General features: G+C 47.4%; 1 protein-coding gene across 11 annotated transcripts in view; it reads left to right on the forward strand.

Annotated features, from left to right (window-relative positions):
• Window positions 1-25,226, forward strand: part of chl1b (cell adhesion molecule L1-like b) — a 1,336,546-nt gene that overhangs the window by 400,214 nt on the left and 911,106 nt on the right. For 10 of the 11 annotated variants that reach the window (XM_072472185.1, XM_072472186.1, XM_072472184.1 and 7 more), the window contains one exon: window positions 22,879-23,042. The exons of the other annotated variant lie outside the window; for it this stretch is intronic. The gene's annotated coding sequence lies outside the window, so the exon portion shown is untranslated. The remainder of the gene's footprint in view (window positions 1-22,878; window positions 23,043-25,226) is intronic. 11 annotated transcript variants of the gene reach the window in all.

Below are 25,226 nucleotides of genomic sequence, written 5' to 3' on the forward strand. Positions count from 1 at the left end.
CCATGAGGCTCCTATGACCTGTCACTTCTCGGTGAGGCCGGATGCCTGTGAGATGCCCAAGAGTCCGATGCATCCTGAACTGTCCCCACTCCAACCATCACAGGCTAAGGCCAGTCCCAGTACAACTTTCCCACCAGTGGGGCAACAGTGAGAGGCGGATCGGATTGGTGGTGAAAACGTGTTTAATGGTGTGTTTTTACAGATATAGGGTGAAATTCTCCGTAATCGGCGCGATGTCCGCCGACCGGCGCCAAAAACAGCGCAAATCAGTCCGGCATCGCGGGTCCGCATCTTGAGCGGCCGAGCCCTAGCCTTGAGGGGCTAGGCCCGCGCCGGACTGATTTCCGCCCTGCCAGCTGGCGGGAAAGGCCTTTGGTGCCGCGCCAGCTGGCACGGAAATGACATTGCCGGGCGGCGCATGCACGGGAGCGTTAGCGGCCGCTCACGGCATCCTTGCGCATGCGCAGTGGAGGGGGTCTCTTCAGCCTCCGCCATGGTAGAGACCATGGCGAAGGCGGAAGGAAAAGAGTGCCCCCACGGCACAGGCCCGCTCGCAGATCGGTGGGCCCCGATCGCGGGCCAGGCCACCGTGGGGCACCCCCCGGGGCCAGATCGCCCCGCGCCCCCCCCCAGACCCCGGAGTCCGCCCGCGCCGCCTTGTCCCGCCGGTAAAAGAGGTGGTTTAATCCACGCCGGCGGGACAGGCATTCCAGCAGCGGGACTTCGGCCCATCCAGGCCGGAGAATCACCGGGGGGGCCCCGCCAACCGGCGCGGCGCGATTCCCGCCCCCGCCGAATCTCCGATGCCGGAGAATTCGGCAACCGGCGGGGGCGGGATTCACGCCAGCCCCCGAATCCTGCCCATAGTGTCTTTCCCCCTAACTCACTATGTTCAACTACATTGTCCATTTTTCTGATCTTCCATGGTTTCCCGCTCCTTCTAGGTGTTCCCCCAGATTGCACATCATGAGTGGACACGGCCTGCTGCTTGTCTCGCTGTCTGTCCTGTGATGCCCTTGGCAACTATCCTCTAGGTGTCTGGGCCTGCATTGGCCCAGCTGACTTTTGAGTGTCACTGATGATGACATGCCACTCTGTTCTGCCCACTGCCAATTAGATGCACAAGTGTCAGGAGGAGGATATTCAGAAGGGCTGCAGTGTTCCAACGGCTCCCTTGCAGGAGACCCCGTGATGGTCATCATCCCTTCCTCCTCCCTCGGGTGTTCACTTCCACCGGGCTATTCCATTGGACAGAGGGGCAGCCGGAGTGAACTTCAGAGGCTTCAATGTCATCTGGAGCTACTAATCCTGGAGGTTAGCCTTCATCTGAACCATGGTGTCGATGCTCTCAGCCATGGTTTTCTGTGACTTGGACATGTCCCTCAGCGAGTGAACCATGTCCCTCATTGACTTGGTCATGTCCCTCTGTGGCTGTAAGATGTCCTACTGTGACTGGCTGAGGTCAGTCAGTGCCCAGCCAACGCTCTCTACGCCCTCAACCATGAGCCTTTGCGAGTGGGCCAAGCTTTGGCACACGTAGAAATGTCTATCTGTGCCTGGGTCAGATCCTCCTGTGGCTGGGCCCTCCTGTCCTGTGCCTCAGCCATGCAGAGTGTGTTCCAAGCCTTGAACTTCTTGACACATGGCCTTGACTTCTTGCCCCAGGCCTTCGACCGTGGTCGCCACCCTTTCAATGATGACCTGGGTGCCACGCATTGTTGGCACCATCTTCTTTGCCTGAGGCAATTGGACTTCCGTTGCACTTGCAGATGCTGGAATGTTGCTGATACCTTCTCCTGTAGATTCTGGCTCTGAATTTGCCTTTTCCAGAGGCGCAACATCTGTCTTGGGGGCAGCTGTTCCCTGGGATTGGGCCGCCCTCCGACTATTCAGTCCCTCGGGAGTCCCTGCCTCTAACTGATGTGTTGCAACATGTGTGCGGTGCTCACCAGGAGCCTGACCTCTAACATTTCGCACTGATGTGATAGCCTCTGCGCTGGTGGATGGTGCTGGTGAAAGCACTGTTTTCCCCAAAGGTCTGACCTGGGGTGTTCTGATGGTCTGGAGGGTGTTCTGATGACCCGGCCTTGTCTGATGGGGATCCTCGAAGACAAAGGACATGGGCTTAGCTCTTGAACAGGACATGGCTGAGGGCAATGAAAGACTCACTTGAGATAGGACATGTGAATAAAGTTGCATTGGACTCTCACTTATTTAGCACCTGCTGAACTCCATGCCAGGTACAGCTTGCACTTCGGACACCTCCCCCCTCTAAATCCCATGGCCGTTACTTCAAAGAGGGTGTGGACCCGTATCTTGGACAGGCCCTCGCCCGTCTCCTAATACTCCCTTAAATTATGGCCCGTTTTATCCTTGAGGACCCAGAAATGACACAGTGAGACACTGGCACGCCTGTTTTATCGGGGCGGCGGGGTGGGGGGGGGGGGGGGGTGGTAGTTTCCAGCTGGTGGCATATGTGGACAAGGCGCCTGGCCAAAAAGGGCAGGGCAGGTGTTGGGTGTTTCTGGAGGGTGGGTTTTGAGGGACAAGCTGGTAGATGAAGTGTTACTGGCACATAAGAGTTTGAGGACAGATGTCAGGGATCAAAGACAGGAGTGATGCCAGGGTCACACAGGTGGTTATTCATCGGAGATGCTCAAAGGAGGTCATTCATCGTCTTCCTGCATTGCATGCCAGCCCTCTTGATGACTTGGGTGGGGTTATTATCACAATGCTGAATGAAACTTGGAATATGCGGATGTGTTCTTTGAGGCAGCAAAAGCAAAGAATATACAAGGAATGGAGAAGGTGAGTGAGTTATTTTAACCCTCAAATATTAGGTCGGGCAACAAAATAGTTTCAAAGCCAACATGCCTCATACGCAGCCACTTCTGGTTTTAATGAGGCTGTGTGCCTCCACTTCAAACCTTCCCCCAACCTTGCTCACCTCTTCCTCCACTGGTCATTATGATCTCCCCGAACGACTGGTTATTCCAAGCTCTCAACCCAGGTTTTCTGGTATCCCTTCCCTCCAATCTCCAGCCATTCTGATCTCCCTCCTCCCCCACCTTTTCTGATTTCCATGGCCCCTTCCCAATCTCCCTCCTCTGCCAATCCTCTTTAAATCATACCTTAGTAGGACTTCCTGTGGACAATATTTAGGGTTGGGTTAACAAGTGACAAGTAAAATTCATGCCACACAAATACCAGGCAATGACCATCTCCAATAAGAGAGAATCAAACCATCGCCCTTGACATTCAATGGCATTACCATCGCTGAATCCCTCACAATCAACATCCTGGGGGCTACCATTGATCAGAAACTGAATTGGACTAGCCATATTAATACTGTGGCTACCAGAGCAGGCCAAAGGCTAGGAATCTGACAGCGAGAAACTCACCTCCTGCCCCCCCCCAAAGCCTGTCCACCACCTACAAGGCACAAGTCAGGAGCATGATGGAATACTCCCCATTTGCCTGGATGAGTGCAGCTCCAACACTCAAGAAGCTCGACACCATCCAGGACAAAGTAGCTGCCTTGATTTGCACCGCTTCCACAAACATTCACTCCCTCCACCACCGATGCACAGTAGCAGCAGTTTGTACCATCTACAAGATGCACTGTAGGAACTCACCAAGCACCCTCCTAACCCACGACCACTATCATCTAGAAGGACAGAGACAGCAGATACATGGGAACACACCAATTGCAAGTTCTCCTCCAAGGTACTCACCACCTTGACTTGGAAATGTTTTGCTGTTCATTCACTGTTGCTGGGCAAAACCTTTGAACTCTCCCCCAATAGAACAGTGTGTGTACCTACACCACATGTACCGCAGAGGTTCAACAAGGAGACTCAGCACCACCTTCTTAAGGACAATTAAGGATGGGCAACAAATGCTGCCTAGCTAGTGAAGCCCACATTCCATACAAATGAATTAAAAAAAGGGAATTAAAGGTCATCGGAGGTAGAATGTGAATGTGAAACTCAATGTAAACAGATCAGCCATGATCTTATTGATTAGTGAAATAGAATTCATAGTCTGAATGACCGACTTCGCCTATTTCATATGTTTGTATGAATCAAACTATTTGAACCTGATATTATATTTGTCCCTCAATTGAGATTCCTACCACATGTCTGCACCAAATCTGAGATCTCCTATTTCCACCTCCATTACTTTACCCAAAATTAACCTTGGCTCAGCTTATCGGCTGCTGAAACCTTCATCAATGCCTTTGTTAACTCTAGACTTGGTTGTTCCCAACCACTCCAAATGATCTCCCACATCTACCCTCTGCAAACATGAGGCTATTCAAAACATTGCTGCATGTCTCCTAACTTGCACCAAATCCTGCTCACCCTTTCCACTAGCTTCTGGACAAGCAACGCTTTCATTTGAAATTTTTAACCCTTGCTTTCAAATCTCTGCATTGCCTCCCTATTTCTGTAATCTCCCTCATCCACCCAAGCAAACTCCCTCAATCTCTGGATTGCACCAATTCGGACCTGTTGCTAACTTTTGGTTGGTTCTTAATTTGGCTCTATTTAATCACGTTTGCTCAAGAGTCGCCAGGTATCTTTCGACACCGCCACAAGGTTTAGAACCGAATACTGATCAATGACTCGATACACCAGTTAGTAAGTTCAAAGCAATGCTCATTTATTTACACACAGTCAAATCTACTCATGCATAAACTCTACAAACTAAACTACCACTATTACTAAGGCCTATACTTAGCTTCGGGTGCCCACTCAGTCAGAGGAACAATGGCCGTTGCTCGTTTCTGAGACTGCTGGGTTGAGCTCTTTACAGGGTAGCAACTAGGAGCGTCTATCTCGTAGCGTGCGTTGACTTGGGACTTACTTGGTCTGCTGTAGCTGCTCGGCTGGTCTCTCTCTTCGCTGAGAGCCAAAGCCAAAGGAGAAAGATTCTCCCTTGGGGAATACCTTTTATACTAAAAAGGGCTTGGCGCGCTTTTGGGCAGGCCTTGAACTTGGTCTCAACTAATTGGGTCCTTCCCAATCATCGGTATCGATTTTCCTCCAATAGAGGGGTGGTTTCCTGATCGCTGGGCGTGTCCTGGTGACTGTCAATCTGCTTTGTCTTAGCTTCTTCTGGCGCCGGGGAGTCTGTCCTAACATTGTGTATCTAAATGTTTCCCTTTTGTCCCCGGAGATGGCTGATTAGCATGTAAATTGTTTGGTAGTTTCTGTCCTGTCTGAGCGTTTAAGGTTCTAATCAACAGACAGCTTGCACATGCTTGTTTCTTAGTATTGTCCAATTTTCCCTGCAGTCTTTGCAAGTATCCATTTTGTAATTGGGACGTGGCCATCCCAGATGGCTACAGACCTCTTGAGCATTCACTATTTTAATCATGTCAACATTGGCAGTCATCCCTTTAGGTCCTAAGCTCTGGATATCACGCCCCACAATGCTCTGTTTCCCTTCTTCTCTTTCCTCCTCCAGGGAAATCCTAAAAAACCTATCACTTTGACAAAGTGTTTGATAATCTGACCTGATATCGCTTTCTGTGGATCAATGTCAAATTCTGATCCATAATGTTCCTGTAAAACATATTGTGAAGGATTATATCTTAATGGTATTGTATAACCACAAGTTCAAAGGAAAACACTGTGGATGCTGAGTATCTAACATAAAAGCAAAAGATTCAGACAAAGCTCAGGTCAGGCAGCATCAGCAGACAGGAACAGTTATGACGATTTAGGTTGAGAGATGAAATCACAACTTGCTTATTGACGATAACTCCTTGCTCTATCTTGGAGATCACGGGTTGGACTCTCCGAAGGTCCGCGCCGAAATCGCGAACCGCGATCGGCCGGAGAATCAGCTCCGACGGCAAAATTGGTGTTGAAGCCGGTTTGACGCTGATTCACGATTCTCCGAACCCCCCAACACGACGGAACAGCGGCACCCACCGCGCGGCCCGGAGAATCGCGTGAGGTGCCCCGACGGCGAATTCTCCGGGCCGTAAAGATTCTGCGCCCCGGATGGGCAGGAGTCCCGATGACGTGCTTCTAACCACGTATAGAAATTCATGAAGCTGGCGTGCTGGCTGCTGCGGCGGTGGGAGGTGGTAGGGGGTGGCGCGGGGACACTGCAGGCTCCAGAAAGCGACACCGCCGTGGCTGCTATAGGGCTGGGGGGTGTGGGATGGCCTGCCAGGGTCGGGGGAGGGTCGGGGAAGTGGGTGGGGCAAGGCTAAGCGGCCGGGGACCCCCCGCCATGACAGGGTGCTGCCCATGCAACGGACATCATTATGATGGCCATGCTGATGGGCAGCCATCCCAGGCGCTGGGTCAGCGCAGGCTTCACGGCCGAATGGGTGGGTGCCAGCCCCCTCCCCGGCCACCCCACCCAACCAGCGGCACCCACTGGGGGGAAGACCCGGGACCACACCCACGGAAGCCCCCAGTGAGGGCATTGCCATCAAACGGTGGCCCTGGCAGCAGGACCGGCACCGATGGGGCAGAGGTGGAGGGCATGCTTGGCTGTGGCGCGCTGCCATGGTGACTATGTAGCCCATGGCACCTGGTTGGGTGCGGGTGTATGCGCCATAACATTTGGTGTCCCCTCACCCCCTGCAGATCCTAATGAACCACCCAGCGATGTTGACCGCCATGGTCGGTGCCGTTGCCCTGCATGCAGTCATGTGGCGGCGTGAGCACATGCGGCTCAGAGAGGAAGCGGAGGCCACAGCAGAGGAGCGGGCCGCAGAAGGGCAGGTGCCAGCTGCTTGCCCGACAGGCCATGGAAGAGGAGGAGGAGGAGGAACGAGATGAGGAGGAGCAACAGGACGTGGACGAGGAGGAGGGGCAGGAGGAGGTGGTGCCAAGAAGGCGCCTGATGAGACCCCGTGTGTACTGGTGCCGCATGTCCTTTCAGGAACTCCCGGACCGGGCATGCAGGAGGAGACTGCGGATGAGCTGGGAAACCGTCGCTCACATCTGCCACATGATGGTACACCTGGCACCGCGTGGGACTGGGGTGGAAAACCCGCCACCGGTGGCCGTCAAGGTGACGGTCGCCCTGAACTTCTATGCCACGGGCCATTCCAGTTGTTGAGTGGGGACCTGTGTGGCATTTCGCTGGCATCGGTGCACAGGTACATCCGCGCCATCACAAATGCCCTGTTTGCCCTGGCGGACCGTTACAACCAGTTCCCTGTGGACCGCGCCCAAACCGGATGCCCAGGCAGCAGGATTCGCTGCCATCGCCAGGATGCCCATGGTCCAGGGGGTTATCGATGGGGTGCTCATCGCCCTGCGGCCTCCAGCGGATAACAGGCTGATGTTCATGAACAGGAAGGGGTACCATTCCATGAATGTTCATGTGGTCGGTGACCACCAGATGAAGATCCTGTACATCTGCGCCCGGTACCCGGGCAGTGTTCGAGGCATACCTCCCCTGGCTTCGGGGCTGGTTGCTGGACGACAGGGGTTACCCGTTGCAGCCGTGGATGATGACGCCTAAACGGAGGCCACAACGCGACATGGAAAACCGCTACAATGAGGCCCATTGTGCGACTAGAGGTGTGGTGGAGAGGTGCTTTGGGGTCCTGAAGATGCGCTTCAGGTGCCTGGACCGCTCTGGAGGGGCCCTCCCTCTGGGACTGTGCCATCTTCCTCTGGGACTGCGCCATCTCCCTCTGGGTCTGTACGATGCCGGCCAGCACCTGGGCAATGGCGCGGATGCTCTCAGTCATGGCCTGCTGAGACTGGGCCACGCTGAGGAGCACCACTGCAACCTGTAGCTTGCTCAGGCACATGGCTGCCTGTGAGTGGGCAGCCATGTCCTGGGCCACGGCCCCCGCCTGCACAGATAGCCCCACGCCTTGCATAACCTGACCGATGTCCGACACCGTCACCCCCATAGCCTCAACCGCGGATGCCACCTGTGTGGTTTTGGCCTGGGTGGCACGCATGACCGTCCCCATTCCCTGGCCCTGCACGAGGTTGGACTCCTCCACCTGCGTCTGCAGGCACTGGAAGCCGGCCGTCAATCCCTTGTCTGGTCCCTGGGTTGCTGACTTCATCTGATCTGTGGGTGGGAGTGGATATTCCAGGAACCCGGGTCCATCTGGGCGGCAGCTGGTTGCTGGAGCCGGTCTGCCCTCCGACCGTCTGGCCCCTTGGCTGCTGCTACCTCCACCTGCTGTACCGGAGCGGCTGAGTGGTGCGCAGCAGTACGTGTCCCAGGAGCCTCCTCACTAAAGATCCCAACCGAGGTAATAGTCTCTGAGATGGTGGAGGGTATGATAGATAGCAGTGGCGGGAAGTCTATGTCGTCATCGGACTCGAGGTCCGGGGTCTCCAGGTTCATGTTGTGCTGTGTGTTGGTTTCCTGTGTCATTATGTGCTCTGTGTCCATCCCCTGTGTGTTGGTCCCCTGTGTCGTTGTGTGCTGTGTCTGCATCCCCTATGTGTTGGTGTCCTGTGTGTCACTGTGTTCTGGCTCGTATTAGGTAGAGGGCGGTTGTGATGGCTGCCCTCCCCGTCGATACTTACGTCCCTGGGGGCACCGGCCCTGAAACTGGCTGGGGGCGCCGGATGGGCCGGAACCATCACCGGCTGGCCCTGCAAGAAACAAGACAGCATGTATGGATCGACAGATGGATGGGAGTGAGGCATTATGTGATGTGGGGATGGGGTAAGGAGGTAGAGTGAGGGGGTGGGGGGTGAGGGGATGGGGTGAGGAGGTAGGGTGAGGGGTGGGGTGAGGGGGTGGGGTGAGGGGGGGGCTGAGGAGGTGAGGGGGTGAGGGGGTGCGTGAGGCGGTGCATGAGGGGATGGGATGAGGAGGTGAGGGGGTGGGCCGAGTGGGTGAGGTGAGGATACATGTGTTGTGAGCGGCCGCAACCAGGCAAGGGGGTCTCACTTGGTGGCGCGCCTCTGATCTCGGCATCGGCAACCTCCTACTCCTCGGGTCCGCCAACGACGTTGAGTACCCTCTGCTCAGGCACGGTGAGAGGACGCAGTTCTGGTATTAGCGGCCGATCGGGCGCTTCACGTTGCGGGCCACTGAATCGATGCACCTGGGGGCCCGATGACGCCGTCGTAAAACGCAATGGTTTTTACGACGGCGTCAGCACTTAGCCCCATTATCGGAGAATCCCGCCCCACGTCTTGGCAAAGTTTGGGGCCCATGAGTATCACAGAACACTGAAATTATGACAGAATTTCATCCTAGCCTTTGGTCGAGAAAAGCTGTTGCACAAAAGTTCCTCGTATGGTCCAAAAATCCAACAATTGTTTTATTGCTAAAGTTGATTGTCGTAGTTATAATTTAGTCCAGTATTACTGTCTCATTCGCGTAAATAATCTAGTTCCATAGGCATGCTTTCACTTCCTTTTCAATGAAATGTGACCTGATTTATCCCATTGGGATAGCATGTTGTGAGCCAACAACATTCATTTTCAGTCATCACATTGGCTTTTCTCTCTCCTTCTCACCAGAAGACAGTTAATCTCAGCCAAGTCGAGCGGTTTTACACTGAGATATTGAGCAAGGTTTACTTGCAGATGGTGTTATTTAGAGCAGTGAGAGGCAAAAGTTGATTATGATAACATACTTTGCAATAAGCAGTAATTGTGGGCTAATTCATCAAAGGTTAAAATGAAAAAAAAACTAGAGCCCTTTTAAAATATTTTTCATTGCAGGGATAAAACAAATGGTTTTGAGTGACTGACAGTTGAGTGCTTCGTGACTGAATGGATAGGATACGGGGTTGGGTTTTTGAACAGCAGTGAAGATAGCACTGGAGATGGATGTGCCTGTAATTGCCACCACCAGCTGACATGTTCCCTACTTTGGGCCATTTTCAAACATCCAAGATGTGGGTGGGGGCACATGCTTACTGAGGCCACTGTGCTGATGTTGACTGGAATTTTCCAGTTGCCTCTGAGCCCTTCCCCAGTTGAGGCTAAATCACAGCCAATGAATGTAATGATATATAGAATATAATTTGTGTATAATTTAATAACCAAACTGTAATTATAGATACGTGCCGTATGCATAGATTGAGATTCTAGCATCCGACCACAGGTGGTGTGGTGACAGGAGTAGGTCACTGGTAGATAGGCCACATGGAGATAGGAGGTAATCTCCTGGACAGCTCACAGAGACAGAATCTGGGTAACAAGCACCGAGTACAGTCGCATATCGAGCAGCTCCTGAGTCAATAGTAATTTATATTTAGCCGTAATATCCAACTGTGATCTTACATCATAGAAATCCTTTAGTGATTTAGTTAATTAATAAACCATTTTGTTCATTTACAAAGCTGTATGTTCTCTGATCATTTCAACTACAAAGACCTCGCCATTCGTGCATACAGAGAACATTACAATGAACGGAGGCAACCATCCGTCCCGTCGGCAGATCAGGGACCCAGGCTCCATCTTTTCTTTTTAACCTCTGCTCATGGCCGCTGGTCGCCCAGTGGTAGCCGTGACCTCTTTATATTTTTGAGCTGTTGGAATGTTCTCGGAGGGTGCCTTCATCTTGAAGTGCTCCTCTCTCTCTCCTACATTGGCAGCAATGCCTTTGATGGTGGAGATGTCAGTGTCAATATTAGAGGGCCTCTTATTAGCTCAGCTTGAGGATTCTGCTTGCCTTCCTTAATTGGATGGCAACTGTGCACCTGATCTGCCCTTCAAAAAAAATATGCCGGGTGTTGTGCGCCGATGTGATGTGAGTTCAGGGGAAATGCACCCGAATTCAGGACCTGAACCCCATAATGAAGATTCAGCCCGTAGTCTATGTGCGATTTTAGAGATGTATTCAGACAAAGCTGCAATGTCGCTTTTATGTAATTCTGCGGCCAAATGAAATAAGCTGACCGATACTGGGCAGTTTTGAATCACGCACGTCGATGCTTAAGCATTGATCAAAAAGTGCGTCACTGCACAGAATTCTCAGCAGCGAATTCTTATGAGATTAGAAGGTAAAAACATTTGTTGAAAACTAACTACAAAAGCAGATATAACTGGGCAACTGGGCAAATAGAAACCAAGATATGTTTTGTGAGGCACTAACTCTTTGTAATGACAATGTTAAAGATGCACCAGTGCTTCTGTCACTGGCATGACAGTCAACAAATTGACTCTTAAAGAATGAATAGCACTCATTTGAAGTACTGGCAGTTTAAAGTACTTATATTAAATGAAGAAACAAAATAATTCAGACATAAACAAAATATTCCAGTTCAACACAGTTATATGCTGCGAAAGTAGTGTACATTCCGAGAGGGTGTATATATTGACCTTGCAAGTTTTCAGATTGTATTTTGTGCAGCCATTTTAGTATGTGGTGAAAAGCAACTTTGTTCCATCCTCAAAATGTTTAGTTTCAAGCCCTATGAAAAAGTGACAGAAAAATGCAATGTGGGTGGCAGCCTTCAATTATTTTTGAAAATTCAACATAATTGGTGAAATGTCAAATCAATCATTTTAACCTAATTCGCACCTCTGAATCTGAGCTCTATATAAATGTGTGTACGATGCATAAAGACACGAAGGTCAGTTCAATTACCTCGCTAAGTGAAATGTGACAGGAGAAGATTGTGCTTTGCTTCAAGTTGTAAAATATGTATTATGTTTGCTATATAGTTTAAACTGGGCCCGAGCGAACGGCCTCGTCACATCTGCCTCATGAGATCTGACGAGATCTTGCAAGATGTCGCGATCTAGATCTTGCCCTCACGAAGAAGGATCCAGATTTGCATATTTAAGTGAGCACTTCGGCTCACTTCCACTCACAATCTGTACCCGATTCTACCAAGGTTCAGGATCGACTGCCCGCACATTGGAGACCTTGCCATGGCGCCATTTAACACTGGTCTCTTCGGAGGCTCCTGGGTGGTTGGGCTCTGGGCAGGGTGATACATTGGCACTCCCACTGGCACCTGGGCACCTTGGCACTGCCAACCTGGCATCTTGGCAAAATCACCCAGGCACCCAGGCACTGCCACCCTGGAATTGCCGTCAAGCTAACAGTGACAAGGTGCCTGGGTACCAAGTTGGCACTGCCAGGGATCGGGCCCAGGGGTACCCTTCGCTTATGAGGTGGGGTTCCAATGACCCCCTAACAGGTAAGTTGGGGTGTTGGGGGGGTTTGGAGGCTGCTGTGGGGAGGGGAGGCAGATCCAAGGAGCGGGATGACATTTAAAAATGGCACCTCAAAATCTTCCTGCACTGGCGAGCTGCGATCATGAGTGCAGGAAACTAATGTAAGTACGGCCTCTGTGGGGCGTTCTTCACCAAGGCCCAAAAATAAGTTCCGTTTGATAGCGAAGTCGTTCACGGCACCGTAACACCCCACGAAACGTGTCCAAAAAAGGACTCTTGTTTTTCTTCCTGTTAAATCGCACCCACTATGTTTAAGGAACTTAAGCATTTGGTAACACTGGGAGGCAATCATAGAGGTAAAATGAGCTTTGAGAGGCATTCTGGAGTTTAATATCACAGGAAGGGAGCTTTTAGCCAAGAGGAATTCTTAGAGCACTGGGCTGATTTTTGGGATCTTGAGTCACTGCAAAGCAGCTGAAAAGTCAAATCTTGAAGCGATTAAGGATTTATGGAAGAAACAAGAAGGTGCTTTTTAATGCTTTTTGAAAGCATTTACACCTGCTATATTTTTATCGGTAACTTGTATAATGGGCAAGGGTTTAGAAAACTCCGAAGTATATCATGGAGTTCATCTGACCTACAACTGTTTATTAATTTTGATTACGGCGAGCACCTTTCAGGTGTTATTCCACAGAGGCTTGAAGCACTCTTAATTAAAAACAAAGTTTATTCTACGAATTTAGTTAACATTTTTAGAAACACACACTGTAAGCATTTTTATCAACCACAAACATAAATACCCCATACAGCTACAGTACTCTATATATAACCCTTAATGAATCTCCCCCTTGAACTGTTTCAATTTAATAACAACATCCCATAAATCAGAAACCCCTTTTACCAAAACAGTAGGTAACAGTAATTATTGGTTTTCTTCCTTGGAATGACTCTTTAAAATTGAAAATAGAGAGAGAGGCCAAAATACTTCTCTTTCTGATCCTACAGCAGCCAAATGTGAAAACGAAAGTAAAACTCAGAGCCATAGCCCAGCGCAACCCACACAATGACATCACTGAAGCCATGTGATAAGACAAAATTATTCTTAAAGGGACACTCCCATGACACTTAATTGTCCAATGTCCATAAAATATAATGTAAAATTACATATTTCACAATAACATGATTAAATTTACTCACTGAATTACCACATTTGCCTTTTACACCTGCATTTTCTAAAATCTCAAAGCCCCAACCTCAAAGACACTGTTTTTATTGCATATTTTACCTAAAAGAAAAGGATTTCAATAACGTTAATGTGTGCTGACTAGGCGCAGTTTGCAAGTTTCCCAGCATACTTACTGTGCATCGAATGAAGTTGACAGTTACAAAGTTGCGTCTGTTCATCCTGTGAGGATTTAAGAGTCTCTCTGCATTTCCCTGAAGACTTGGAAATGATTTTACATTTCATTTTTCGGATTTTATTTTATTTCAGGAACATGATGACACTCATGTCAAAGTGAAGTGAGAACAGCTGCAGTGGTTAAAGTATGGGAGCGATAAATGAGCCCTGTCCTAGACAGGGTAATGGAAAGAGCAAAAGAGGGAGTGGAGAAGGAGGGGAGGATGGGATAATATAAGGGAGATGGAGATGCTGGAGTTAAGGCAGGGAGACTGGCAAGTGGTCAGAGATTTGGTTGGGGTCTCCCTTGCTCTCCTTCTGTGTGAACTGGAATTCCAGCTCAACCGGGGATGGGGTTACAATGAATTTCTCTTACCTCCTTCAGGTTCAGATTTTAATGTCATTCCAAACCATTCAGTGACAGCAAGGAAAATGAAAGCAGTAAAGACTGCATAAAATCAAGAGGGCCATGCTTACAAATTTCTACAAGTTGGCCTGTGACTGCTGACGTTCAGTGAAACTGGCCAAACCGCACCTTGATTTTGACTCTTGGAGGTTTTAAATGGATGTGTGGAAAGAGCGTGGAACTCCTCGGTGCCCCAGAGAGCAGGCCTGTGATGTTTAATCACCCAAGCCCCATGGATGTGTTTCTCAATGGATATGCTGAAACCTGTTCACTGCTGGAGTGCGTTTTCCGGCTGCTCAGTCAGAGGCCTATTACAACTTGAATTCGTTTTTCTCTACAAGATTACTCCATTTCATTGCTGGAAAAGGAAATTGCTTCTAAATGAATTATAAGGCTCGGGCTCCCTTGAGACCTGCCCACAGGTTCTGCTGGAATACATGAGAGTGAGGAGGGATGTTTTCTTTCCAGCCAGTGCTGGAGGACCACAACACACCACGCTGACAGGGCATGGAGAGGGATTGCTAAAATGGTCAGCTTCAGAAGCATCACTTTTAGAACCTGGATTCAGTGCAGGAAATGCTGCAATTATCTTGTGACAGCGGCATGACTTTCCATCTATTCTCTCAATAACACAACATGGCATCAATTCTTTCCTCCTCCCATCACTGTCAGCAATTTTCTTCTATCCGTCATGTTTTTCATCTTCCAGCAGAAGGCTGAATTTTTCACCTTACAAACACACGCTCCGTTCTTTCTTGTTTCTTCCACAGCAGCAACAAGCACCATTTTCTTCCCACTTGCCAGTCTTTTGATTCGCCTGCTACACATTGAAGCTACAAAGAATATTTTTCCCATTTTCCACATGTAAAGGTCAAGATGTACTTTCTATAACTTTGCCATGTCATTTCATCCTTTTGAAAATTAGCTCAATCCAAATAAGTTTATTTAGTTAATTACTGCCTTTGTGTCTCTGTCATTTTCTCGATTAACCCCTCACTTGTGTATGCTATTTGAGAAAAAGCAATTAACAAAAGGGATTAGCTTTATCATTTTAGCTGAATTTAAACCGAGCCATATCTGGGCAATTTTGAAAATCATGAATAAATTCAAAGGGGTCAAGTTCAAACCACTTTGAATTTCAGTTCCAATTTATGCTCCTTCAGTGCCTATATGATCATGGTTAAGTTTAAATATAGCATTTTTATGGTATTTTGAATGAAACATCACTGTTTTATGCCATTATTGCTTTCCTGGCACAATCATCATAGAAAGGTGTTTAGCAAATGTTTTCTTTTGTGGAGAAAGTTTGTGTTGTTAGATTTTAGTAACGTGGTTTGATATGATTTGTGACATTTTGACATGTCGTTTTAAAAAATAGAATCTGTCAATTTTTATTCATGAAGACAATGCCCCTTTGAAGCTTCAGTGCTGAAAATCATCACAGAAAAGAGAATAAGGGGTTCAGTAATGGGGTTTCCTTTTGCATCTTTAGTCTTTGAAAAATGTGATGAATAAGGACTTAAAGATAATTTATTTGCAGTGATGGAGAAATAGAATAGAATTTACAGTGCAGAAGGAGGCCATTTGGCCCATCGGGTCTGCACCTGCCCTTGGAAAGAGCACTAAACTTAAGCTTTGGGCACCAAGGGCAATTTAGCATGGCCAATCCACCTAACCTGTATGTTTTTGGACTGTGGGAGGAAACCGGAGCTCCCGGAGGAAACCCACGCTGACACGGGGAGAACGTGCAAACTCCACACAGACAGTGACCCAAGCCAGGAATCGAACCTGGGACCCTGTGAGCTGTGAAGAGACAGTGCTACCCACTGTGCTACCTTGCCGCACATAATAGGCAAGCGTGTTCTCTTCATCTGCCTTTGTGACCATCTTCATTGTTTTCTCTTTCTGTACTTGCTTCTTGTTCTGAATTGCTATCACCAGGATTCAATGTTTGTGACTTTTTCGGGTAAATTTAATGCATAACCGCACCCCCCACCATTTACTACTGAGCCCTGTGGGAAGACTGTGGGAGGGGGATTATGATGGATGAACCCTACCTCCCGACCCCAGCATCCCAAACGGATTTATTTTTGGATTTAAGTCAACCTGGCCTGAGCTCCACTGTGTTTACAGTTCATGTCCCCTTCAGAGTGGGGCAGAATCACATCATGGATTGTTGGAGTACAGCATTCATTTATTTGAATGCATTATATGGATTGAAAAAGGCAACTTTCAGCAAGGGTTATAACTCAAAGGTTCTTTGTGCTGTCCTTACCTGAAGAGCAGCATCTAGTCTGAACGAAATGATAGGTCCTCCTGTATTTGTAATTCATGTCTTGAAGCGTTTCAGTGACATGTAAACATGATGCTGCATATCAAAATGAATCATTGTAAACTTTGGCAAATTTAAATTGCTTTGAAATGATAAATGTTTTGGACTGTAATTCTATTAACAGATCCATTAATGAGTAATGCACGATAAAACAGGATGAAACGAAAGACCTGAGAGCCACCAAACATGAAGCGAAAGCCTATCAATTACAGTATCGGTAATAAAATATAATTAGATAAGCATTAAAATATTATGTGAGCAATAATGACAATATAATTATTGCAGAATATACAATGAGAAGCATCTGATTTTTCATTTTCACCGAGGGACTGTTAGAGGAAATTGACTGAATTGGATTGTATTGGAATTCCAAAAGGAATTCCCATAATGAGAAACTGATTGTAAAATTCACAGTGGTCCACTGAGAGCATTTTAAGACCTAAACTGAACAAAAAGGAAACTGAGACTTTGATTTGCGGCTTTCTGTGATGAGATACGCAATGATGAAAACTGAGGTGGAATGCAATCGATTTTGGATGTAGAAATTTGTGTTTTGGACAAGTTTCAGAAATAAAATCTGGGTTAAACCTAACCAATTACATGCACCAGAAAATGTGGCAGTCGCCAAATTGGCTAACACAACCCAGGTGGCTACCTGAAATTAATACTACCTAATGCAAATATGTATAATAAGGGACTGTGCATGTATTCGGACCCTTTTAGCAAATTGGTGTCCAGGAGTATTTGTTTCACTCATTCTTAAGTCTGTTTAGAAAAGATGGTGCAAACATTTAGCAAGCAATTGGAAGCAAGGATATTTAAAAGGATCCATACTGCCATTAAGCTAAATATCAGGATAATCGTTCTTGGCAGCTGGGGATTTCGATATCAATTCTTGGCTGCTTGGGTGAGTTTGAAAGGTTTGTCATAATGAATAGCAGTTGGAGAGTTGCTTTTTGGCTGCAGTATACTCTGTCACTTCTGTGGCTGCAGTAGTACTGGAAAAGATGCCAGTGTTGCTCGGATTGCCATTGAGACTGCAACAGCAGAAACCAACATGGCAGCACAGATCTGCATAGGCTCCAAAAAGATGACAACGGAGGATTTGAAGCTTTTTGGGAGTTTTTTTCAACAGGATGTCTAATCTCAACATGACAAAGGTGCAGTGTATAAGAAAGGTATGCTTCAGCAGACGGACCTGTGTCACCAGTTGCAGCAGGAATTGGAGATAAGCACCAGGATACACAAAACACTGTCTGTGACAGGGATGGTCACAGTCCTCATCCAGGCTGCAACAGATGACGAGCAATATTCGTCAGTTTTTTGTCCACAAGGCCATTGAAAACGGAGAAATTAATTCTCCTGTGGTTCCTGCCACAGAGTTACTCCTGCAGTTTGACTTCCATATAATACCGGCTTGAATTGTTTCAAATATCAAGCTTTAATATATACGTTGACAAATAAAAGTATTATTATTCTTATCCAAATGTTTTTTGGTATGTTAAATGAGACACAAACACGGAGGGTGTGCACACACCACACTGGCTGCGACAATTAGAGAAGGCCATTTCACAAGAATATCTGGAGGGCAATGTGGGATTACCAATAAATATTGGCCTTACCAATGGCACCCACATCCCATGAACAAAAAAAAGGTACAATCTGGTCCTTGGGACTAGAACGGTCAGCTCTGGCTCACTTGGCTGCCCACCTTGCTCTGATTTTCGGTTGTCCTAAGATTTTTCTAACATTGTGCAGGTTAGATGGATTGGCCATGCTAACTTGCCCGAGCGTCCAGAGATTAGGTGGGGATATGGGGTTGCGGGGGAGTGAGCCAGGGTGGGTGCTCTTTCGGAGGTTTGGTGCAGACTCAATGGGCCAAATTGGCTCCTTCTGCACTCTATGGATTCTCTGATTCAAAAGGAGAAGACATTCTGGGCAAGATTTGCCGGTCGCGTCCCACTGGAATCGGATCCAGCCAGTAGATCCTGGAAGACGCCTCTTCCGGGTTCCCCAATGGTCATTATGCCTGGGGAGATCTAACGAGATACCGCGAGACCGCGATCTGAATCCCACCCACAATGGGCGGGTCCCAGACTTGCAGAGTAAAGTGAGTTTAAAAGCGCACTTAACCCTGCTGCAGCAGATGGAACTGGCTCCTGGGATTCACAGGCCTCGCTGAGGAGACCCCGGCTATATGCCATTCGGCACTCATTGCCACATATGGGGACCAGATGGAAAGAGGGGTATCCCTGATTATTGGAGGGCGGTATCTGGGTAGTGTGGCACCCAGGCACTTTTGATGCCATGCGGGTACCTTGGTACTGCCATCCTGGCACCCTGGCATTGCCACCTGGGCATCCTACCAGTGCCATCCAAGGGCACTGCCAGAGTGCAAAGCAGGCATTTTACCCTTGCTGGGCATCACGCCTGGGCATGCCCTATCCGCATATGGCAGGGTGCAGAGGGGCTCGAGAACCTACTTATAGGCTGATATAGGGGAGTCTGGGTGTCACGTCGGGGGGTCGAAATGGCGTACCAATCGCTTCCTGAGGAGCTCCGTTTCCCGCCGGGGCCTGAAAACGCAGTGCCATTAGTTAGCGGGGTCGTTCTGGGCACAACAAGCTCCAGGAATGCCCCCTTCATCCCACCGAGAACTGACTTTTTTTTAGTCAGATCACAGTTTCTATCCTTATATTGTTCATCCACCAGGGATGTACACATCCCTCTTCTTATTCTCTGATATAAATGATCCCATCTGCATGAACTAACTGCAGGGGATGCACAGCCTCAACTCTTCATTTGCCTAGAGGAACAGTCTGTGGTCTTCTGAGTAAGTTAGCAAAGTATTCGGTACTTGATGATTGTCAAATTCCACCAATGAAAATGGTTTCCTAAGTTGGGTACATGAGTCTACAAGCAATTAGCTTTCCCCAAGTAACAGTTACTTTTTAACATTGGAATTATAGCCAAGCTGTTTTTAAGTTTGCAAAGCAACAAGACAAAGATTTCCCACCCCTTCATGTTCTTCATGTTTTCCCTAGATAAAATGTAGGAGCCAAATTATGCTGGGGTTCTTGACTATTTAAACAAAGTTAATATATTAACACAGCCATCAAACAGGTGATGACTACTCTCTCCACAATATGACAGCTAATATGTGACCTTCCAAATGCAGGTTGGTGATTAAGAGTAAATAACTTTTGGATGTTCCCACATCACTGTTACTCCCCAGATCTGGCTTCACATTGTCCTGCAATAATCCTCCCTGTTTGGTAGTGGGAAGGAGTTCCAGTTCTTGCAAGTTCAGTTGCTCTGTGAAGACAGGCAGTGAATATTGCAAGTCTCTGCTTAGTTTGCTGGCAGTAGTCTTGATGCCTTTATACAGTGCCAGCCTTAATCCGCCTTCTTTTACCTCGACCAGCATGTGGCAGGCCAGTTCCTGGGAATTATTCCCTCTACACTTGGCTCATGGTTCATGGCTCTGTCCCAGGCACAGATGCTAAGTGCTGATATAATGAGGGTTGCACACAAACCAGAGCTGACATTGAACAAGATGTAGGTGCCCTCAAGCAAAGATGAAGGTGCCTGGCCCAATCTGGAGATGTTATGCAGCATTAGCCAGTTCTGAACTCCCTTTCCTATTCTCTAAAGTACATGTAGTGCCAGTGTGTGCTTGTGCTTGTTGAATTATGGTTGAGCCAAGCTGCTTCATCATGGGTGTTGCGCTTTTCCAAATATTTAGGTGTTCAGCGCTCTACATTTATGAGAGTCATGGATGCAGATTCATAATCCATAATCTTTTCTATGAGTCACCTTTATTAGAGGGTTTTCCATGATTAACATTCTGGAAATGTTGATCTTCCCTGCTGATCTTCGAATCAATAATTGTATCAGGTAACGGATTTGTTTTGTGGAAATGCTGGATATGGTGTTGTTCTTTCTGCTACTTCATTCTTCCAGTTGGGAACAGTGTTTGCCAGTAGAAATAAGGTTATAAGCATAATAATAATAATAATCGCTTATTGTCACAAGTAGGATTCAATGAAGTTACTGTGAAAAGCCCCTAGTCGCCACATTCCGGCGCCTATTCAAGGAGGCTGTTACGGGAATTTAACCCGCTCTGCTGGCATTGTTCTTCATTACAAGCCAGCTGTTTAGCCCACTGTGCTAAACCAGCCCCAGCATTATTTGCAGCCATTGTTTCCTTCCACAGACAAACAGTTCACATGAATCAAATTAAGTTGAACCAAAACCAGGAGGTCTTGTTACTCTCAGGCTGTCATTTTCACTTAGATTGATGCGTGTGTGCTGTTGCAGTTCACAAGGCGTTACAGGGTTAAAAATGGCAGAGAAATACAGGGATGTCCAAATCTTCCTGCTGTGATTTTTTTTTGAGACACCCCATAAATAGGTATCCAACACTTACAGTGAATAGCTGCAAAATTATAAGATCCTTCCCATACATTAGTTGGAAAACACGTATGTGAACTTGTCACAGTTTGCATAATCTGGCCATTGAGGTTTGCAGTTTTCTCAATGCTTGTTGTAAAGAATATGTATTTTCCCTCAATCCTTAACAGAAATTTCTGGGTAATCCCTTCTCCCTCTCTCCAATCTCTCCCTATCTCATCCAACTAAACTTGTGAAGAATAGAACATACTATGATCGCTAAAAGAACTGACAGATAAGCTCCAACTGACCAGGGGGAACAAGGTAACGACTCATGCAAGTCAAAAATGTCCTCCATAGCGAAGCAAATACATACCCACAGGCACCAAGACAAACACTACAAGTATAACTGTTAGGCGTGGGCAACGTAGGAGTGGGAAACTATGGGGACTTGTACGAGTGACTGTTGGGAAAAGCATGCTCCCCACTGGACGAGAGTACAGAAAAATGGGGGCAAGAGCTCGGGATCGACATCGAGTGGGGACTCTGGAGCGAAGCACTGAGCAGGGTCATCTCCACCTCCACATGCACAAGGCTAAGTCTAATGCAGCTGAAAGTGGTACACAGAGCACACTTAACCGGAACCCGAATGAGCACATTCTTCTCAGAGGTGGAGGACAATGTAGATGGTACATTGGGAGGCCCAGCCAACCACACCCACATGATCTGAGCATGCCCCAGACATGTTGGGTTCTGGAGAGCCTTCTCTGAGACAATATCCAAGGTTGTGGGGGTAAGGGTACCCAAAGGTAGCAGTCTTCGGGGTATCAGACCAGCCAGAACCTTTTATGGAGAGGCCTCCCTAATCGCCGACTGAAGAATCCTGCTTGGCTCATGTTCAACAGCACCACCCAAAGCTGTAGACTGGCTGGCAGACCTGGTGGAATTCCTCCAACTGGAGAAAATCAAATTCACCATCCATGGGGTGGAAGAGGGCTTCCACGCGACCGAGAGGCCATTCACCAACCTGTTCCAGGACCTGTTGTAGCCAACAGTCAACAGAACAAAGAGGAGGGCGGGCCCACAGAGAGATCACAAACAGGAAAGAAAAGGGAGGGGGAGGGGAGGGCGGGGAAATAAGGAGGAACCTAGGCTGACCACACCCTACGTGGGGGCGGGGTGGAGATCGGAAGCAATGTCTATACATTTTTCCAAAATCCAGCTGAGAGGTTGAAGCTGCACCGATACAGTCATCAATGTAACGGAGGAAGAGTTGTGGCAGAAGGTCGGAGTAAGTCTATGTAGCACCATCAATATGACGCGAGGCAGGTTGAGGTAATGTCAATTGAAGGCTTTATTAAGCAGAACTTTATCCCCAGCAGCGTGGTTACAGAATGCAGCTGCTGAGGGAAATGGAGGGAAAAACTGGGTTCTTATACCGGCATTTCTGGGTGGAGTCCAGTAGGTGGCACATCCTATCAGGACCTGGCATCCCTCCACCAATAGCCTGTCGACACGTGGTGTACCGTATTACCCCTAATACATACCACCACAGTCTAGAACCAGGAATGTTCCATATACCCCACAAAAGGGGTACCTATGGGTACCATGTGGGCACAACTTTTATGTGCAGGAAGTGAGACAAGTTAAAGGAGAAATTGCTGATTGAGAGAACGAGCTCAGAGGAGTGGTAGATGGGAATTGTTCGGGTCATTGCTCGAGAAAGAAGAAGAGAACCCTGAGACCCTCCTGGTGGTGGGATGGAGATGTAGAGGGATTGGAAATCCATAGTGAAGAGGCGGAGGTTAGGGCCAGGAAACTGAAATAGTTGATGTGACGCAGGGCATCGTGTGAATCTCGAACATAGGTGAGAGGACCGGACAAGGGAAGTGAAATGGAGTCGAGATAGGAAGAAGTTAGTTGAATAGGGCTAGATGGGGCTGATATGATGGGTCTACCTGGGTAGTCCTCTTTGTGGATTTTGGGAAGCAGGTGGGAGCGAGCATTTATTTGCTTTTATTAACTTTTTAACTTATTAACTTTTACTTGTTTAGCTGTCCATTTTAAACAATTCACCAGATCCTTTTTTCCTTTCTGTGTTTTACAAATAGCTGAAAATTTGCAATTCTTACTTGCTTTCGTAAATGAGTTTTCAAAATTGATTTCAGATCTGTCTAAAATAATTTGACTGTTAGTTCTGGGGTTCAATGTTCTGGTCTTGAGCTGTGTTTGACTCTTGCCATATTTTACTTTTCAGCTGTTCAAGTTTGGATTCTTGAAGTCAAACCAAATGAGGAAACCCTAAAGACCTGCGAGAAGTTGGTCTCCAATTTGTTTGGTGGTAATCTAAGGCTCAACACCAAATAGAGAACAGTGTATCTCACACATTAGTTAGCAATCAACCTGAGCAAAGGACGAAAGGCAAGTTGAAAATTACAGATGGACAATAAGCTATATATTTCTTCAAATTGCGGTATGGAGTTGTATCATTTGACAAGTTTCAAAGTCAAATGGCCCGTTTGGTAGTAATAAATTAGTAATAAATTAGTTAGTAATAAATAATGTGGCAGTACAAAACAATGGCATGCGAGTGCTGAACCATCAGGCATGCCTTCCTTTTGAATGACGAATAAAACTGAGCACATGTCTATTTGTCCCGGTGAATGCTAAACAATATAACTCTGAAGGAAATTGTGAAGAGTAGTGTACTGACCATCGATGGTATTTTGGCATGCATTTCCTCCAAAAAGATGATATAAAAATACTCTTGCTGTGTATTTTGGCCCAACATGGTGTGCAAGAACATGAATCTAAATGGGTCAAAAAATTCAAATAAGTAAAGGAAAATATGTTAATTTTGTGATTCCAAAATTCTTAACAGTACACTAATGTTATTTCCCAAACCACCACCTGTGATAGAAAAAGGAACCGTGTACAATGAAACAGGAGTGAATAGAACTTGAGACTTTCCTTCTTTTCCATTGCACGAATTAAAGGCCTGCTTGTTTTGCCAGCATGGTGTGCAAATAGATATTAATGACATTTACCCGGGAATGATATTTTATTGGCAGGCATGCAGTAGGTTGTATTGTCTTATGAGTTTCTGATGAGTAAGTTTACATTTATTGCCATTTTTACTGTTTACCTTATGTTAGCAATTTGTTTAACAAGGTTGTTTGCACATAATTGCACTTGTAAATGATAGCATCTCGTTAAACTATGACAATAAAAGTACAACATGGAAAATCATGAAGTACTCAAATATGTAATAATTAGCTTTTCAATGGATTTAACTGTGCAAATGAATAAGCAGAAATGTTACTGGTTATCTGTCTGTCCAGCACGTCAGGGTCCTGCCTGATGAGTATCATTAAATTAAAACTACGAGGTCCCAGGCTTCCTGCTGTGTCAGATAATCTCACTTACTGCAGCGATCTATATGCAGCAGTGGGCTAAAGTCATCCAGATTTTTTGCCCTTGGTTGCTGTCCTACGTCTGCAGCTGTAACGTGGAGATGTTAGGTCAACTCAATGGACCACATCCAGCATCATTTGAGCAAGTATATCCATGAGCTATGTTAGATATACATAGACAGATCTGATTAGGTGAAACAGGAAATATACCAACATATTGTGAGTTAAAAAAAATTAACATCTGTCAATTAATTTTTGAAAGGACCTCTCTTCTCTGGTCGGCGATGCCGAAATCGCGTTTGGCGATCGGCCAGAGAATCCCCATTTGCGCCAAAATCGGGGGCGGCGCCGCTTTTACAATGCTCCACCGCCACTAAAACAGCATACTCGCAGAGTACGCCGAATGCTACCATGACTTCCTCAAGATGTCACCCCTCCCCCGATGCTCCACCACCGATGGGCCGAGTTCCTGACGGTGTGTGTCACTCATGCTATTTATTTTTGTGAACCCGGCGTGGCAGCTGCGGACTGAGTCCAGCCCCGCTACAGTCAGGTGGGAGACGTTCCGTGGGTGGGGAGGCTTTGGCGGGGGTTGGGGGCACTGGTGGGGACTGGATCGGGGGTGGCGAGCCTGGTCAAAGGGCGGCAGTTTTTGGCAGGCCGGATCCGCGTGCAGGCCGTCGCCGTGCGTATGTGGGGCCACGGACTCGGCTATTCTCCGCCGTATCCGCAGCTAAAGCCGGGGGCTTTACGCTGCGTGCCTGCTAGGCCCCCGTCGCAGGGAGGATTGGTGCAACCTTTGCACCGTTTTACAGGCGTAAAATGCCATGATTCCTATGTCGGCGTCAGCACTTAATCTTCAAATCGGAGAATCCAGCCCCTCATCTCTGGACTGAGATTTAGCTTATGCTAAAGCTACATCAGATCAAAATTATTTGACTAATACGTAAGTTAATGTATTAAAGTTTATCATTTCGAGAAAAAGACAGTCTTGGCTAACTCATTGGAGGCATCCTGCTGGGAGGTTTCCTTTTTCAGATCTGTTCAGATTGAGTAAAGCACTCAACAAACAGCATCTACTTCCTGTCCAGCCTGGTGTTTTAATAATTACGATTGATTCCTAATCTGGATTTTCAGTTATGCTTTTATCTGAAAGTGCCAAATGTTACCTGAGCTGGCTATATGTTTTTCA

The sequence above is a fragment of the Scyliorhinus torazame genome, chromosome 13, assembly GCF_047496885.1.
Source record: "Scyliorhinus torazame isolate Kashiwa2021f chromosome 13, sScyTor2.1, whole genome shotgun sequence".
Taxonomy (NCBI): domain Eukaryota; kingdom Metazoa; phylum Chordata; class Chondrichthyes; order Carcharhiniformes; family Scyliorhinidae; genus Scyliorhinus; species Scyliorhinus torazame.